The sequence below is a fragment of the Coenobita brevimanus genome, chromosome 110 (assembly GCF_032717465.1).
Source record: "Coenobita brevimanus isolate Jiangsu-jjx chromosome 110, ASM3271746v2, whole genome shotgun sequence".
Taxonomy (NCBI): Eukaryota; Metazoa; Arthropoda; class Malacostraca; order Decapoda; family Coenobitidae; genus Coenobita; species Coenobita brevimanus.
This window is the reverse complement of record NC_137063.1, coordinates 22,133,874-22,150,572: the sequence shown is the minus strand read 5'-3', so window position 1 is coordinate 22,150,572 and position 16,699 is coordinate 22,133,874. Positions and strand designations below refer to the sequence as shown.

Genomic DNA, 16,699 nt, shown 5'->3' with positions numbered 1-16,699 from the left:
CCCCCCACCACGACAAGGTGGCTGCCCACGGGGGGGGGATATGTCTACGGAGATGACGATTAAAAGTATAAATGGTAATAAATTACATCTCGTTCCTGCTATAATATTTATACCTTCTCGTATAATCCTTTCCGTGAGAGCCAAAAGGTCATCAACATTCCTTCGCTCTAGGTATCAAATTGTCGAGAGATTTTATCTAAGGAATTGCGGCTAATGGTGTAACACGAACTTTAATAGTCCACAAGTAGTTTTTCTTATGTTTTACTTTAGTCATATGGATCGATGTTATTTTTAAGTGCTTTTACTGCATATAAAAACTAATGCTCATTCGAAGTTTCTCGCTTGTTTAGGAGACCCCTACATCAATTCAAACTTATTGTTCCTAAACACCTCAGGTGCCGCTCTCTTTACATGTCAATTGATTTCTTGTTAAATGTCTCCTAAATGTTATTTCCTCACCTTCAGAAACGTCTTCTGAGATTTGCAAATAATTGGAAGTGTAAAGGAATAATTTTCAAGTACATTTGAGGAAAATGCATCTTTAGCAATTTTGACGAAACTAAGTTATACAGTATTGATCTCCCCCCGAAGTGTATGCTATCATCCGTAACTAGTTCACCTTTTTTCCGTGAAGTCACGGCTAAGATGAATTTAAAAAAAAAAAAAAAAAAAAAAGCGAATAGACTCATTGGAAATTAAAAAATTGTTAATTTCAACACGGAAGACACAACCGTTTAGTTCGATGCTCTTGCAACATGATTTTTTTAGACCCCTCATGAACAATAAATCTCCGAATATGAGGAACCAAGAAATGTTTACGAATTGTATATCTCAGTACGGCTATGTATTCTTTTTTTTTCTAATAATATAATATACCTGTATCTGTCAATCAATACCTAAACTATTTCCATTTAAATGATTTATTGCCTCTCGGAGTGATTTTACCTTGGTAAATTTGATAATGATATCACACGAGTCGTCATTCTGTGAAAGTATTCTATTTTTAAAATTTCATCAAGAGGCTTAACATGCAACTTTAAAGCTCCAGTTGTACGGATAAAAATAATATCCGTTTTATCTCTAAATTTCCAAGTATATTCACGTGTCTGTTGGGATGAAACCCACCTGTGAATCGTTTTCATCTGACGTCGTGCCTCATTTAGCTTTGTTAGTGATTCTTTCTCGAGCCAGTGTTCTCTCATGGTATCAAATGTTACCTAAATTTTATGTAAATACAACTAAAGGCGTTTCCCAGCTAATTTAGAGTACATTTTAAAAGTTGTCTATTTAGTGTTTTCGTCCTCAATTATTCGTTTTTTAGGCTCAGTCATGTATAATATTTTTTAATTATTACTAGCGCGGTTGCTTTTACCGCAACAAACAACTTGACCATTTTTTTGTCTCGTTAGCACTACAAATGAAGAAAGTTAAAAATTATCCCATACCTAACAAAAATCAAAACAATCTCCTGCTCTAATAAATACAGTTCATTCAGTTTTCCTTCATTCAGCAATTTTTGAAGCTGTCATGCACTATATGTCCACGAAGATGAGGAATGGGGTCATAAATGGTAATTAATTATATACCACTGTATTGCAATAATATGAATACTTTCTCTGTGTTTATAATATGGAGTCCTGACATTGCAATAGTATTAATACTTTCTCGTATACATTTTTGGCTGAGAGTCAAAAGCTCATCAATATTCTTTTTAACGAGGTATCACGGTTTTGAGAGATTTCACCTGAGGAACTAAAGTTAATGGTGTAACACGAACATTCATAATGTGGAAATATATTTTTTTGAATTTCAAAGTGTTCTTACAGCAGATAAAAAGGACTACTCATTCAAAGTTTCTCGGTGTGTTCAGTGATCCTCACATCAATTCCAACTTATTGTTCTTAAACACCACATGCCAGCTCTCTACTTGTCAATATATTGTTATATTTTTCTTAAATGTGAATTTCTCACCCCCAGAAATGTCTTCTGAGTTTTGAAAATAACTGGGTGATATTTTTCTTAAATATGAATTTCTCACCCCCAGAAATGTCTTCTGAGTTTTGGAAATAACTGGGTGTTTCGCAATCAAATTTGAGTACATTTGTGGAAGTTGTATATTAAAGCAATTCGACCAAAAATAAGTTTATAGATAAATCACTCCAGTAAAATAATATTGAACTACCCAAAAAGCGGGTGCCGTTACTAGTTGGGTATTGGAACTCCTTTTTATCCGAGAATTCACGGGAGAGGTGAAAAAAATGCCAGTCAATTTCAACACTGCAGACACCACAGATGAGGTCGACACTCCTGCAACATGATTTTTTTTAGTTCCATCATGATCAATGAAACTGCGTGAATGAATGATTGAATAAATGAAAATGTGACATGGCGGCGCAACAGCAGAGGTCATATGCTGCCGAAAACAAACATTAAAAGGACGTCAAAAAAAAAAAAAAATTAAAATGATGCATAAAACAAACCGACAAAATCAAAGAAACCAAAACTAAAACGTGGTGGAAAGATTGAGGTTAAACGAGAACAATATAAAACACAAACTAAAATATGGTAAAGTCCTACAGTTTGTGGAGAAGGCCGGAACTTAAAGGAGAAGGTGCCTCCTCCCATAGCACAAGCCTCTACCCCAAGTACTAAAGAGAGAAAAGGGCCGTTGTTGGCTCGTCACCCGGAAAGGTACTGCCGAGGTCCTCAAGACTTGGGCATTCCAAAAGAAGATGCTGCACAGTCAAAGGAACCAGACAGGGAGGGGGCGCCTTCTCCATTAAAAAACCATGAGTCAGACTAGTGTGGCCAATCCGGAGACGGGCCAAAGCTGTTTCCCACTGTCGGGATAGTCCCACATACCCTCCATCGACCAGGTTCTGACGAATGTTGTGGAGTTTGTTCGCCTCTACTGCATCCCACCTTTTCTGCCAACAGAGACGGACAGCTTCTATAGTGCTTGTACATAAATCCTCAGATGGGACACGGTAATGGGGAGAGGAAGGGTGAGAGGCAGCGGCTCTCGCCACAGAGCCAGCACGCTCATTGCCTACGACCCCCACATGAGCAGGGACCCAACACATCTATACAGAAAATCCGCGTCTGTGTAATAAGAAGAGCCACTCCAAGATAGACAGGACTAGAGGGTGTGATGAGAAGCCACAAGACAAAGCTTTGCAAGGCACTGGCTGTCACTTAAAATGGTGAAAGAAGCAGGGGAGGGGGGTAACTAAAAATCAACAACTGCAATTAAAATAGCTGTAAGTTCAGCAATAAAAACAGAGGCGAAAGGAGGAAGACTCCCACCACGGCTAAAATCATGGAAAACTACACCAAAGCCTGTCCCGAAGCGAGACTTGGAACCATCAGTATATACAGGGATCGAGCCACTGTGGGCAGAGGCGTGTTCTAAAAAATAAGACAGAGCTGTGTGGAAAGAGAGGCCTTCCTCTCAGGGAAGTAATCACATGGCTGTACTTCTGGGAGGAGCCAGGGAGCTACTCTGGGAACACGCACAGGGCAAACAGGAAAAGGCTGAACACCTAACTCCTCCATGGCAGCCCTCTCTGTACCGAAACGGTTGTGGATAGCGAGGGTGGGTGTTATAAAAAGGGAAAAGAGCGACCTCGGAGACAGCCATACAACTTTGGTGAGGAAGGTAGGCGGTGAAGGCGGTGCCAACACTGCACCAGTAAGGACTGGCGACGGAGATCTAGTGGCGGTTCATTCGCGTCTACTAATAGACTAGGAATTGGGGAAGACTGGAAAGCTCCAGTTGACAGATGGATCCCAGCATGATGGATTGAACTGGGAGGATGCAGCCGTGCCTCAGTAGCAGAAGAGTATACCTCACACCCATAGTCCAATTTGCTCCGTACCAAGGCACGGTAAAGGTAGAGCAGGGTGGCTCTATCAGAGCCCCAAGACAGGTGAGAAAGAGTCCGTAGGAGAGACAGGGCACTGTGGCAGGATAAACGTAATGCACGGATGTGGGGAACCCATGTCAGTCGTCTGTCGAAAACAAGACCGAGAAATCTTGCTTCATCCACACATCGGACCCAGCCATGTAACTTGAGATCGGGGTCGGGGTGGACACTTCTCAAGCGGGATAAATGTAAGGCCACTCTTTTTGTTGGGGAGAAACGGAAACCATGCATTGTGACCCAATGAGATACGTGGTCTAAGGTAAGCTGCATGCGACGTTCAGCCACAGGCATCCGGGAGGCAGCATACCATATAGCTAAATCATCGACATACAGTGAGGCAGACACCCCCTCTGGAATAGAGGACAGAATACCATCTAATGCTATAGCAAAAAGGGTCGTGCTAAGGACACTTCCTTGAGGCACGCATTCTTCCTGAGGGTACTAAGGAGACAGAGTATCACCAACTCGAACCCTGAATGAACGGTCACGCAGAAAGTCTAATATAAATACGGGCAGCCTACCACGTAAACCTAAAGAGTGAAGCTGCTTGATGATACCAAACCGCCATGTAGTATCATATGCCTTTTCTAAGTCAAAGAAGACGCACACCAGATGCTGCTTCCTGGCAAAAGTATCACATGCTGCAGCTTCTAGGCAGACAAGTGCATCTGTCGTTGAACGATATTTGCGAAAACCAGACTGACATCGAGAGAGACAGTCATTCCTTTCAAGGAAATACATTAAGCGTTGATTGACCATCTTTTCAGTTTACACAAGCATGCTGTAAGGGCAATTGGTCGATATTCTAGAGGACTGGATCCTGTCTTCCCTGGCTTCTGGAATGGCAGGACAACAGCTTCGCACCAAGAGGTAGGAAGAGAAGAGTCTCTCCAGATTCTATTAAAAAGCTTGAGGAGAAAAGACATTGCATCATCACCCAGGTGCCGAAGCATTGCATAGGGAATATCATCTGACCCTGGTGAGGTGTCATGACAAAGGGAAAGAGCAGATTGGAGTTCATGGGAAGAGAAAGGGAGGTTGTAAGAGTCCCCTTTCCCGGAATGGAAGTTCAATATCCTAGCCTCTTCTACATCCCTGTGTCTGGCAAAAACTGGAGTGCTAGCATCTCTACGGCTGAACGCTGCAAAGGCAGAAGCAAAAATATCGGCCATAGCCGCAGGATCACCAACAGGCTCACCATTTGACAGCAGCACAGGGGACCTGCCTTGCTGGAATTTTCCTGAAATCTTTTGTACCCTCTTCCACACCTGAGACACTAGTGTCTTAGAGTTTACGGAAGACACATAAGCATCCAAGAGTCTCGTCAGGCTTGCTTGAGGACCCGGCGTGCCCTAGCACGTGCCCCCCTGAATTCGACAAGATAATGCTCTGTTTTGTATCGACGATGTGAAAATACTCATTCCACCATGGGACTGGGCGATAGTTATATGTGCCAGAGGTTCTTGGAACAGCATGGAGGGCAGCAGAATGGATAATAGACGTAAAGAACGAAACAGCTTCATCTATATGTGGAAAGTCTTCTATGGAAACACCAATAGAAGTCAAGGAAGAAAAAAGGAACCTGTCCGCCTTATCTATCCTCCACCTCGGGAGACGGGAACAAGGACTAGATATTGCTGCAGTAAGGAGGATAGGAAAGTGATCACTGCCATACAGATCCCTCAGAACCTCCCAGGTGAAATCCAGGAGGCAGTCAGGAGAACAGACATAGAGGTCAATTGCGGTAAATGTATTCGTCTGAGGATGAAAATGCATAAACTCGCCAGTATTCAGCAGGGAGAGATCCTCGTCCTCCAATAAGGATGCCAATAAATGCCCACGTTGGTTAATTAGACAGTCACCCCACAAAGGGTGGCGACCGTTAAAGTCCCCCAGGAGGAGAAAGGGCTTAGGTAATTGTCTGAGGAGGTCTTCAAGGTCGGCTTTACTAACTACTGCGCTGGGTGGTAAATAAATGCAACAGTATACCAGCAGAGGGCATACAATCGCACAGCAACACACTGGAGATCAGACTGCAGGTGAACCTGTTGATGAGGGACATTAGCCCTCACCAAAACAGCACCACCAGCGGGATCCTGGGTTGTAGCTGAGTAAAAGGCATTATACCCAGGTAGTGCATGAGGAGTGGCAAGCCCTACAAGAGTTTCCTGGAGACACACACACAAAGGGGAATAAGCCAGGAGGGTCTGCAGCTCCTCCCAATTACTACGCAGCCCTCGACAATTCAATTGTAATATACTGGCTGAGAATGCCATTGTACCCACAGCGAAGGAAGAATCAGGTTGAGGGGCGAGACAGCCTTGCCCCCGGCAAGCAACCAGATTTAGATTGCTGCTTAGAACTGCCCTTAGAAAGGGACTACCTGGCACCGTTATGGTGTACAGTGTGCCGCCCAGCTGAAGATAACCTGGAGGAAGAAGAAGAGGGGCGGACGATGGTTTTCTTTTTTGGCGGGGCAAGAGATGGTTTGGTAGGTGGACCGCAAACTGTCCTAGCAGGAATAGAGCAGGCAGTGCCACCACGAGAAGGAGCACATTCAGTAGCGCGTCTCACAGTACTGGAATCCTGAGAGGGCAAGGCCTCATGCAGCTGAGCAGGTGCATCAACTACCTGAGAACCACCACTATCTGGCGGTGGCTGGGTCATCAGCGAGATGCCATCCCCAGCCTGCACTTGCCCTGACCCCTGAGCATCCCGAGGAGGAGGAGTAGTGGGCTCCACTGCAGAGATGTTTGGTAGCATCGCTTCGCTCTCTGAGCACTCTGAGGAGCCACGGCGACGCTTACCTTGCACAGGAAGGACATCAGGAGTTTTTGATGTGTCAAAGCAAGGTGTAGCATCGACACGGGTGTTTGTCACAGGAGGAATTGGAGGAATTGGGGTGGGGGAGGCACTCCCAGATGCTGGAAGCACCACCACAGAGGGGACACCCCCAGAGATAGGGGGCACCTCCCCAGAAGAAGCACAGCTGCTTCCAGGCTGCACTCCCTCGGTGGAACCCCCCGGCCGAGAAGGCCGGGAAGTAGAACCCCGAGAATTTGATAGGGCATTGTGTGATGGCAGGGGCACCTGTCGAGTAGCCTTAGGGCGAGACAACGCAGCAGCAAATGTAACCTCAGGGCGAATGAACCGCTCCCTAACCCTGGCCTTTGCCTCGGAAAAGGAAATTTTCTCCTTCGTTCGGACGGAAATAATCTCATATTCATGCTTGTATACTTCGCAATCCCTTGAGGAGGCTGCATGTGCTCCTCCACAGTTCATACATTTAGGGGGTTGAGAACAATCATCCATGCCATGAGAAATTCCACCACAATTTCCACAGACCTCAGGAAGGCCAGACGCTTCCCGCCTGCAAGAACGGCAGACATTACCAAATCTTTGACAATAATAGCATCTTCTAGGTCGGGGAACATAAGGTTTAACCTTTAGCTTCCACCACGCAGCAGTGATAACCTCCGGCAAGGTAAGACCGTCAGATGTCAAGAGTGGGCGTGGGGGTTAAAACCCCATCAACTTTCTTCATAATTCTCTGTACTCCTACAACACCCTGAGGAGCCAGCCCCTCTAAGAGGGAAGAATCAGAATATGAGATCAAGTCACGAGAATACACAACCCCTCGGGACTGGTTTAGGACCAAGTGACGAGAGGTAGATACAGGATAACCAGCGACCATAGTTAGGGACTGGATGCGTGAACTCTCTTCATTCCTGGCTTCTACCAATAGAGAACCATCACCTTGCAAAGAGATCTTGGGCGTAAATCCACATGCTGAAACTAGACCACTGTGAATCTGAAAATTCAGGTTCTGGAAGGAAGTACCATTATCCATTTTAAGGACTATGTATTTTGTGTAAGAGATTAGCAAAAACACCAAGTAACACTTCGATAGGAAGGGCATCTTCATTCGCAGTTTTGGCATCGGCCAGAGAGTGACCAGATGATGCCAACTCGTGCGGCTGGTCACCGACCACACGAGTGGTTAAAGAAGTTCAGGATGTATCCATATATATATGCTTGAGACAAATTGGCACCAGGAGCCAAGGGAAACCGCCTACCAGGGAGTGAGGGGACCGAGCGCGGTCTGATGGGAGCGGGGTACCTCGTCCCCAGAGGGTGTCCCAAAAAGGACACCCCGTGATGCGAAAGTTTGCTCCCACCAGTGCAAAGACCCCCTTCCCCAACATCCCCCAGTCCAGACACCTAACCAACCAAGTCGAGACAGCACCGAGGCGATCCCTCTGGAGGGCGGCACCGATGACCCATACGGGTAACCTACATTTCGGACAGCGCTTAGTCAGACCCCTCACCCACAACCCTACCCGCATGGGAGACCCTGCCGGATGTCGTTACATCCACGGGCAGGCTTGTGGGATCACAGGGGCACGCAAGCCCCCCTACCACGACAAGGTGGCTGCCCACGGGGGGGGGAATGAAACTGCGTGAATGAGGAACTAAGTAATATATATGATTTTTACATCTCAGTACGTTTACGTATTTAGTTTTTCCTTATATCTGATAATTAATTCGTAAACAACTTTCTTGTAAACGATAAATTGAATTTTGGAGTGATATTACTTTGGTAAACATGGATAATGATATACACTAACCGTCATATTGCGAAATTATTCTTTGTAAAATTTTTTCATTCAGGCTCAAAGTGCCACTTTAAAGCCCGAGGTATACAAAAAAAAATAATATCCGTTTTATCTCTAAATTTCCAAGTTGTCTACGTCTCTAATCATAAGAAACTCTTTGGGCTCACATCCCCCAAATGCCAGCTTTCATCTAACATATTACCTCATTTAGTCTTTTTAATGATTTTTTTTCAGTCGGTATTTTCTCACAATAACAAATGTTATCTAAGTTTTACATACAATGGGAAGCTTTTGCCAGCTAATTTAGGGTACATTTGTGAAAGTTGCATATTTAATGTTTTCGCCCTCAATTATGGGGTTGTTAGGATCACTCAACTATAATAGTCTTGAATTATTCCTAGCGCGGATGTTTTTACCGTAACAAAACAACTTGACAATTTTTTTGTCTGAAGTTACCACTACAGACGAAGAAAGCAACAACTGACCCTCTACCTAAGTAAAAATCCAAACAATCTCATGGCGATACTATTACAGTTCATTCAGGGTTCCTTCAACCAATATTTTTTGTAGCTGTTATGCACTAATGTCCATTGAGATAAGGAATAAAGTCTGTTACGGAACAGAGAAAGATAATAAACACTTCGTGAGAATACTAAAATCACTACTGTCCCGCAAAGTTTCAGGTTCAAAACAAAAGAGGTAAAATTACAAGTTAAAGTTTAATGCTCAAACTAACAAAACATTCAGGACTCATAAGGATAATGTAATGGCAAAAACAGGTTAAATATATGGTTAACTGCAATAGCCTCTATTAACATGAATTTAGCAAGAGCAAATTTATCTGTCAGCCCTGATAAATGAGAAAACCGGATAATGCTCAGTTAAAGCAAGATATATTATTACAGATACAAAATATTATTAATATTGGCTGACATCAAAAACTCTACATGAATCAAAAAAAACCTTAGCAGGCCTACGAATTAACGCCTTAGGCCGTACAGTACAAGAAAAATGGTAACAACACATACTCAAATTATACAGCAGCTAGATGGCTGGAGACTTCCTGAGCACTCACAAAAATAATAATACACTATACAGGGGAGGACAGAGATGTGAACAAAATGAGGAGTAGATCTAAGTGGCAATTAATGCAGAGACTGAGCTCATTATATAGGGGCCGGCAGAGCTTCATACAACTTGTAAGAAGGACGCACAAATGAAGCCATAGGGGACAAAGAGTTGACAATCCTGCTCTGAACAACAGAAAGAACGACTTACTCTACTATAAGGGGGAGAAGAGGGGAGTGATGTAGAACACACAAGCCTGGTCACTATGGAAGCCAAGAGGCGAATTGTGATCAAACATGCAGCATACTGTGTTAGAATTATACAAAGGATGATGTATTGCAATAGTTTTTATGCTTCTATAAATTTTTTGATGAGAGTCAAAAGTTCATTAATATTCCTTCTAACGAGGTACCCCACAGTCTTGAAATGTTTTACCTAAGGAATTGCGGCTAATGGTGCAACACGAACTATTTTTTTCTTTACATGCAGTCACAAAGCTCGTTGTAATTTTAAAGTGCATCTGCTGTAGATAAAAAGGAATATTTATTCGAAGTTTCTCGCCTCCTTCCGTGACTAACACGAATTCCAACTTATTGTTCTCAAACACCTCAGATGCCAGTTCTTTTTACGTGTCAGGCGATATCTTGTCATATACTTCTTAAATGTATATTTTTCTCCGGGTTTCTAAATTTTGGAAAAAATCGGTGTGTGTCGCGATTTCGACCAAATATAAGTTTATACAGAAATCTATCCATCTATCTATTGCCAGACGCCATAATCCCGTAAGGGGTCGCCATTTGACTTTGAGTTATTTGTTTTACGGGGAGGGGCACTAACCCTCCATCAACCCACTTGCTGACACGTAGGGAACACGTATGAGTTGGTTATATGGTTACCACCCAGCCTTGTAAATGGTTTCCTGGCTTACAGGAAACCATTAGGCTTGTCATTCAATGTAAAGCCACCTGAAAAGGAAAGTAGAGTAATAACAAGTAACAGGAAAGATGGGAGAAATAGGAAGAGAGGAGGGCAGGCACAGAAAAAGAATGATGATGGCTAAGGAAGAAGTAGGTAGCACTACATCAAGTGACACTAGTAAAATAATTTTGAACTACCCCCAACACGGATGCTATCAGCTAATGGCACTACTTTTTATCCGTGAAGTTACGGCAGTGATGAAAAAAAAAAAAACGTACTCATCGGAAGTTAAGAATTTAGTTAGTCTCACCACTTCAGACACAACTTTTCAGGTCGACATCCTTGGAACATGATTTTTTCTTAGACCCATCATGAACAATAAAACTGCGAATATGAGGACGCACAAAATGTTTACGAATTGTATATCTCAGTACAGTTAGGTATTTAGTTTTTCCTAACATCTAATCATCAGTACCTGAACAATTTTCTTGTAAACGATTTATTGCCATTCGGAGTTAATTTACTTTGGTAAATATTGAAAATGATATCACACGAACCGTCATACCGGAAGAATATTCCATTTCAAATTTGATCAGGTGGCTCAAGATGCCTCTTTGAAGACCAGGTTATAGAGGAAAAAATAATATCCTTTTGATCTATAAATTTCCAAGTTGTTTTCACGTCTCATCATACAAAACTCTTTGGGCTTGAACTCCAAAAATTCCAGCCATCTTTGCCTGTTATTTGCTTTCGTCTTATGTTTTACCTCATTTAGCCTTGTTCCTGATTTTTTTTTTTTTTTGTCATTTTCTCACCGTAAGAAGTATTTTCTGAACTTAGATACAATTGGGAGTCTTTCACAGCTAATTTAATGAACATTTGTGGAAGTAGCATAGTTACTGCTTTAGACCTCAATCATGCAGTTTTTAGGATGACTCTTATCATAGTTTTGAATTATTCCTAGAGCGGACGCTTTTACCTTACCAAAAAAAGCTTGACCCTTTACGAGTGTTTGTCTGAAGATACCACTGGATATGAAAAAGTCACAAATGACCGTCTTCCTATCCTAAAAATCCAATCACCAGGAGACATTGTTACTGTAAATTCAGTGTTCCTTCAACTTGCATTTTTTGTTGCGGTTATGCACTATATGTCTACGGATATGACGATTAAAAACTTATTTCTATAGTTATTTATACTTTCTTGTATAAATCTGTAGGTGAGAGTCAAAAGGTCATCAATATTCCTTTTCACGAGGTATCAAATTGTCGAGAGATCTTACCTAAGGTAATGTGGTTTATGGTGTAACACAAACCTTTATAATGTGGAAGTACTTTTTTTTTTTTTATTCATTCATAAGGCTCGATGTAATTTTTAAGTGATTCTACTGCAGATAAAAAGGAATACTGATTCAAAGTTTCTCGCTTGTTTCGGTGACACCTACATCAATTCCTACCCATTGTTCTTAAACACCTCAGGTGCCGCTCTCTTTACATGTCAATCGATTCATTGTTATATGTTTCTTAAATGCTAATTTCTCGCCCCTAGAAATTTCTTCTGAGTTTTGGAAATAACTGGGACTGTTTCACAATCAATTTTGAGTCCATTTGTGGAAGTTGTATATTTAGCGATTTCGACCAGAAATAAGATCGCGACCTAACACCCCCTCACGGAGCCCACCGAGAAGCACCAACAGCGCGCCGGGACTCAGGGCGACATCGACATATGTCCGCCCGGGTCGCGCTCCCCTGTGACCCGGAGCTCGCCCTCCCCCACCATAGCAGAAATACAAGACTACCTTCCGGGCGAGCCGATCCCAACCAACATCGGGGTGGAGTTGTAACTCCAGTTCCAGTCAGCACCCCTGAGACGCCCGGTAGCTGCTCAACCCTCCTACAGGAGACGGCCTGCAGCCGCTCTGGAGGAAAGCAGGAGACGTCCTGCTGCCGCTCTGGAGGAAAACAGGAGACGGCCTGCAGCCACTCCCGCCTTCGTCAGGAGATGGCTATAGCCACTCTGAAGGTGCCCCTAACGAGATGGCCTGTAGCCGCTGAATCCTCCTGCAGGAGACGGCCTGTAGCCACTCCAGAGGGAATCAGGAGATGGCCTGTAGCTGCTCCCGCCTTCATCAGAAGATGGCCTGTAGCCACTCTGGTGCCCCTAACGAAATGGCCTGTAGCCGCTCTGAAGGTGCCCCTAACGAGACGGCCTGTAGCCGGTTAACCCTCCTACAGGAGACGGCCTGCAGCCGCTCCGGAGGCAAATAGGAGACTGTAGTCGCTCCCGCCTTCATCTGGAGATGGCCTGTAGCGTTCTGAAGGTGCCCCTCGAGAGACGGCCTGTAGCCACTCAACTCTCATCCAGGAGTTGGCCTGTAGCCCCTCCAAAGGGAATCAGGAGACGGCCTGTAGCCTCTTTGAAGGTGCCCCTGAGTTGGCCTGTAGCAGCTCCTTCCCCCAGGCCATGGCCAGTAGCCAGGCCTTCGCGACGGCCTGCACCCACGCCCCCAGAAGACCACGGCCAGTAGCCGGGCCCTGCGGCAGGAGACGGCCGGTAGCAGCCCCTCCATCAGGTGCTGACTCCTGTTCACCCACCTACGACCCAGAGGAAGTCCCAAGCCTGGAGGAGTACTGGAGAGGCCCTGTGACTTCCACCGGGCTCTTCTCCCTGCAGCCAGATCTGAGAAGACTCCCCTGACAGACCTCGACGTAGGCCGACTCCGCAGCCCCCTCCTGACGGCGTCTCCGAACACCGGGGACCGCAGCCCTCGGGACCTCCAGACTGCCCCCAGAACCCCCGGGCGGGACCTCCCAACACCCAGACCCTGGAGATCTTTGTCCTCCGTCAGGAGCCTGAGCGAGAAGTTCAGGCAGCTATTCGGCCCCAGCCCCGAGGGCCGGACTCCCGCCCCAAGCCCCGAAAGAGCGGGACCCATTGCCACCAGCAGCCCCGGATGAAACAGGACACCCCTCCGCGCTATCCCGTGGCCCCTGAACACAGAGGCCCTCGGCGGAACCCAGCCCCGTCAGTAGGGAGGCTGGGCCACCTCCACCGCCCTTGTACCTGACCGTCACGACGCCCGGACCCGAAAGGAGTGACCGTCAAAGCACAGTGTCCGTGACTTAGTGACGTGAAGACAGAGCAGTGAATTATCCGCATAAAGGAAGCCAGTGAAACACCAGTGAAAAAGTAGTGGAGTGATAAAAAGTAACAGTGAAACCGTGAACACGGCCCAGCAGTGAAATACGGGTCTCTTACAGTGAATACGCTACCATCCAGTAACGCCGCACATCCTAAAATCCTACGCAGACCCAAGTGTTAAAGATATAATTACCAACAGTGAAATAGTACCACCGACTCCCCAAACATATATCTTGGACTTCCTGCAATAATAGTATATAAACCTCTGCCCTAAGTGCTACTCACCTTACCCGACCTTGCCCTGAGTAGTATCCTGAGCGATATTAATAGCCCATATCTCTGCCTAAGAATTATAGTTGTCCTGTGTAACTGTATTTGTGACATCTACCTGTTCCACTGTAGAATTCAGTAATATACATGGAAGGTTGTTGCCATGATTTTTTGTGTCCTACCACTCTCCTATTTGTCTAAGCTCCGGTCCAGAAAGAGAACCCTGCTACACGCTAGGCGTTAGAGGGACGGGAAGCCGCCCCTAAAACACCTAGCATTAAAGTAAGTTTATACAGAAATCACTCCAGTAAAATAGTCCTGAACTACCTCTATAACGGGTGCTATCAGCCATAACTAGTTCGTAAGAGGCACTACATTTTAAAACAGAATTCACGACAGAGATGAAAAAATGCCAACAGACTCATCAGAAATTTTTAAATATCCAGCTAATTTCAACACTAAAGACACAACATTTCAGGTCGACGCTCCTTCAACATGATTTTTTTTTAGACTCATCTTGAACAATAAAACTGCATGTATGAGGAACCAAGTAATGTTTCTATATCTCAGTACGGTTATGTATTTAGTTTATCCTTATATCTGATAATACCTAAAGAATTTTCTTGTAAACAATTTATCGGATTTCGGAGTGATTTTTTTCCTTGGTAAAACAAAAGAACCGTCATACTGCGAGAGTATTCTATTTTTTAAATTTGATCAGTGAGGCTCAACATGCCACTTTAAAGCCGAAGTTATAGAACAAAAAAATAATATCCGTTTTACCTCTAAATAACCAAGTTGTTTTTAGGTCTCTAATTATAAGAAACTCTTTGAGTTTATGCCTCCCAAATGCCAGCCTTATTTACCTTTGAATCCTTTCATCATACGTTTACCTCATTTAGCCTTTTTAGTGTTCTTTTTTTCCGAAGACGGTATTTTCTCACAATAACAAATGCTATCTAAATTTTGGAGTCGTTTCCCAGCCAATTTAGAGTACAATTGTGAAAATTGCATATTTAGTGTTTTCGCCCTCATTTATGCTGTTTCTAAGATCGCACAACTGTAATAGTCTTGAAATATTCCTAGCGCGGTTGCTTTTACCCTAACAAAACAACTTGACCATTTTTTTGTCAAGTTACAACCAGGCGGTTTTAATACAATTCATTCAGTGGCGTTTCTTCAACTGGCATTTTTTTTAATCATGCAATTTATGACTACGGATATGAGAAATAGTCATTAATATTAATTAACTATATATCTCGGTATTGCAATAGTATTTATACTTTCTCTTCTAAATTTTTGTCTATATTTTTTTCTAACGAGGTATCACAGTTTTGAGATATTTTCACTTAAGGAATTTCGGCTAATGGTGTAACACGAAATTTCATAATGTGCATTTTTTTTTTTTTTTATTGTCATAAGGCTCGATGTAATTTTAAAGTGCTTCTTTTCCGGATGAAACGAAAATTCATTCAGAGTTTCTCGCTTGTTTCGGTGACTCCCACATCAATTCCAACTCAGTGTTCTTAAATACCTCAGATGCCAGCTCTCTTTATGTGTCAATCGCTATTATATATATTTTTTTCAATTTATATTTTTCGCTGCCTTTCTGAGTTTGGAAATAACGGGGAATGTGTCTCAATCAATCTCGAGTAATTTGTGGAAGTTGCATTTTTAGCGATTTCGACCGGAAATAGGTTTGTACGAGAAATCATTAGTGAAATAGTTTTGAACTCCTCCAAAGCGGATGCTATCAGCTATTGGCACTATCTTTTATCCCTGAAGTCGCGGCGAAGAGAGAGAAAAAAAAATACACGTCGGAAATTAAAATTTTTGTTAATCTCAACACTTCAGACACAACAGTTCAGGTCGACGCTCCTGCAACATGATTTCTTTAGACACATCATGAACAATAAAACTGTGTATATGAGGAATCAAGAAATGTTTATGAATTGTATACCTCAGTAAGGTTGTCTTTAATATTTCCTAATATCTGCTCATCAATATCTAACAATTTTGTAAACGATTTATTTCCTTTCAGATTTATTTTGGTAAATGTTAAAAATGATGTAACACGAACCGTTACACTGCTAGAATATTCCGTTATTTAAATTTAATCAGGTGGCTCAAGTTGCCACTTTAAAGACCAAGTTTTAGAGAAAAAAATAATATCCGTTTCTCTAAATTTCCAAGCTGTTTTCACGTGTCTAATCAGACAAAACACTTTGGTCTTCAACTCCCAGTATTTCAGCCAGCCTTACTTGTTAAGCGCTTTCATCTTACGTTTGGCCATATTTAGACCTCTTACTGATGTTTTTCCCGAGATGAAAGAACATTTGTGGAAGTAGCATATTGAGCGTTTTCGCCCTCAAACATGCGGTTTTTAGGATGGCTCAGGTATAATAGTTTTGAATTATTTCCAAAGCGGACGCTTTCATCTTAACAAAAAAAAAAAAAAAAAAAAAAACGAGTATTTGTCTGGTTACTACTGAAATTGAAAAAAAAAAAAAAACACAATTACCCTCTTTCTAACCTGAAAACCCAACCTCCAGGCGACATTAATACGGTAAATTCAGTGTTCCTTCAACCTGCGTTTTTTGTAGAGATTATACAGTATATGTCTACAGAGATGACGATTAAAAGTTTAAATGGTAATTATATCTCTTTCCTGCTATAGCATTTATACCTTCTCGAATAATCCTTTAGGTAAGAGTCAAAAGGTCATCAGCATTCCTTCTCACGATGTATCAAGTCGAGAGA

At 43.1% G+C, this 16,699-nt stretch overlaps 1 long non-coding RNA gene across 1 annotated transcript in view; it reads left to right on the top strand.

Annotated features, from left to right (window-relative positions):
• The window catches only part of LOC145417417 (uncharacterized), a 36,205-nt gene that overhangs the window by 491 nt on the left and 19,015 nt on the right, over positions 1–16,699 (top strand). The gene's annotated exons all lie outside the window — the stretch shown is intronic.